The sequence below is a fragment of the Sus scrofa genome, chromosome 2 (genome assembly GCF_054392235.1).
Source record: "Sus scrofa isolate SSC_HxYL_T2T_F1_AM1 chromosome 2, Sscrofa_HxYL_maternal_Yorkshire_Landrace_v2.0, whole genome shotgun sequence".
NCBI classification, from domain to species: domain Eukaryota; kingdom Metazoa; phylum Chordata; class Mammalia; order Artiodactyla; family Suidae; genus Sus; species Sus scrofa.
This window is the reverse complement of record NC_139384.1, coordinates 91,237,631-91,240,480: the sequence shown is the minus strand read 5'-3', so window position 1 is coordinate 91,240,480 and position 2,850 is coordinate 91,237,631. Positions and strand designations below refer to the sequence as shown.

General features: G+C 38.7%; 1 protein-coding gene across 49 annotated transcripts in view; it reads left to right on the top strand.

Moving 5' to 3' along the window:
- NSD1 (nuclear receptor binding SET domain protein 1) overlaps positions 1-2,850 on the top strand; it is a 175,670-nt gene that overhangs the window by 50,253 nt on the left and 122,567 nt on the right. The gene's annotated exons all lie outside the window — the stretch shown is intronic.

Sequence of the window (2,850 nt, the reverse complement as noted above, 5' to 3'; positions counted from 1 at the left end):
GCTTGGGATTGTGTTGTCTTTATTTTTGTATCACTGAGGCCTACCATAGTTTCTGATAAGTAGGTAAGCAACAAATATTTTTAGGAGGAAAGAATGAATATTCTGTTAGAGAAATATGTATGTCATTTCTTGTGCTGGTCCTCTTCCAGAGAGAGGAAAGCGAGATTTCTGTTTTAGAGATGTATATTAAAATAAGTAGGGACTTGGCAAGTACTGAATCAGTTGTAGGAAATTGTTACATACTCAGGGCTCCACTGCCCAAAACAGTTATTTGCCTTTGATTCCTCCAAGTATAGCTTGTACATATTTATTATTTATTGATTTTGTTTTGGGGCTGTGTCATCAACTGTGAGGGTTAGTTTTCTGTGGTGAATAGAAAGTACTTTGACTGCGTATGACTTAAAGAAAATAATGGCATTAAAATAAAAGTCTCCTTCAGAGATTATTCTTGGAAGGTTAAAGCTTTGACTGTACTAGGTAGTGTATCATTTAAACCACATGGAAAAGGATACTTTGTATGTCATTTAAAATAATAACATGCAGGATAAAGTTTAAAAATTAATTTCCAGAATGGCAAGTGATATATCTTGTCTGCTTTTTATAGCAAAGCTTATTTGTGATGTGAACATTCAAATTAGAAAATTCTATCTTTTCATTTCAGTGTCTTGAAAATCACAATGTTAAAAATCTAAATTATTCTATTAGTTTTTATGATTGCAAATCAAAAATACTGTTTGCATTTACCCAAAATTTATTTATTTATTTAGGGCCACACCCGTGGCTTTTGGACGTTCCCAGGCTAGGGGCTGAAACGGAGCTGCAGCTGCTGGATTTTGCAACAGCAATGCCAGATCCAGGCTGCACTTGGGACCTACACCACAGCTCACAGCAATGCTAGATCCTTAACCCACTCAGTGAGGCTTGGGATGAACCTGCATTCTCATGGATACTAGTCAGATTTGTTACTGGGGAGCTCCTATTTATCTTTTATTTTTTTTGGCTATGTGTATGGCATGTGGAAATTCCTGGGCCAGGGCTCAAACCCGTGCCGAAGCAGCGATCTGAGCGGCTGAAGTGACGACACAGGATTCTTAACCTGCTGTGCCACAGGAGAACTCCTGAAATGTTTAAATTAGGCTTGTTTTGTCATTACTTTTCCTGATTACTATAGTCGAAATCTAAAAAGATTGTGTTGGGGAGTTCCCTCATGACTCAATGGGTTAAGGATTTGGCCGTTGTCGTTGCTGTGGCTCTGGTTACAGGTGTGGCATGGGTTCAATCCCTGACCCAAGAATTTCTGCATGGCTTGGGGGCAGCCAAAATCATAATAGAGAAAATCCCTTTGATTGTGACCTCATGATTCTTTAACTCTAAAACTTAGTCCGGAGCCCAGGCCCAACTTTTTGGAGCAAGCAAGATAGTGGATACCCAGACTTTGGGGATCAGTCAGAATAGAGCTCAGGAATTAATAGTGTCCCATTGGAAATTTTCTGTTTTGGGTTTCTCAGTAGTATATGGAGGTAGTACCCTCCTATGAACCATTTTTGTGATTCTCTCATACTGTATGTGAAACGGCTTGGCTCATAGCAAGTTCTGAGAAGTATTTTTTTCCTCTAGACCTGAGATTAAGCCTGATCCCAAATTTTAAATTGTCAAGATTTTACTTTAAAAATTCAAGCACTAGCCCACAAACATTGGGTTTTCAAGTTATATATGTCGTCATTTAGCTTAGTATACTTAATTGACTCAGAAGACTTAAGACCTTTTGGCTCTTCATCCTTCAAAATGTTGTTTGAGCCTATTTTTGTTCACCAGAAGCTTTGGATACAGAATTTCCATAAATCCAATAAGCTTGGGTGAGAATCTAAGAAACTTGGATAAACTGTGAAACTTTTTTCTGGTCTCTACATATTTGTATCAGGAGCCTCTTAGCACATACTATAGCTAGCTTTCTTTGCTCTTTGTATTTTGACATTCCTGCTTCTGTGTGGGAATCAAATCATATACCACTGAAGGAGACTAGTTAAATTTCTAGGATATTCATAGTACACTACTGGCAAATGCAGGACTAAGTGCCCATTGGCTGTAGTTTATAAATATGCGTGACACTTGTGCAGATGCTTTGCACCTTTGTGCATCCAAGGGTTCCCTTTGCATTGAATGTTCTCTTTTCCTACCCACACGTACTTAGTATTTAAAGTTGCCTCGTGTTGTGAGGACTGAAGTGGAAGATAAAAACTTTTACAATATCTCATTAAGTTATTTTTTTGGTCTTTCATTATTCATTTATTGCTTACAAATATGAGCATTAACAATGTGCCAGGCGCTATTTTAAGTGTTGGGAATACAGTGATGAGCAAAACGTGCATGATCTGCCCTTATGCATCTCCCAGTCCAGTGGGAGAGACAAACGTTAAACAAGATACTCCACAATACGTAGTAACTGCAGTTAAACTGACATTTAGGAAAAGTGTGGGGAACTTTGAGCATACATCATGGGGAGACCTGATCTAGTTTGGTACTTAGGGGTGTTCCCTAAGAAAGCGATGTACAGATAAAGGAGCTGGGAGGGTGGTGGTGAGTATGTGAGAAAGGAATTGAAAGAGCATTTTAGGCAGCAGAACAACAGGCTTGAGTAAAGGTTAAAGGAAGCCAGAGTAGTTTCAGTAACTTCACAAAAGTCTATGAGCTTATGATTAAATCCTGGGCATCCTGAGGTTTTGCCATTCAGATTTCTTTTCCTTTCTTTTTTAAATTCAGTATTAGACTGACCAGGGTAAGAGGAAACATATGGAAGTTCATAGGCCAGGGATTGATTCTGAGCTGCAGCTGCAGCTGCAGCAACACCAA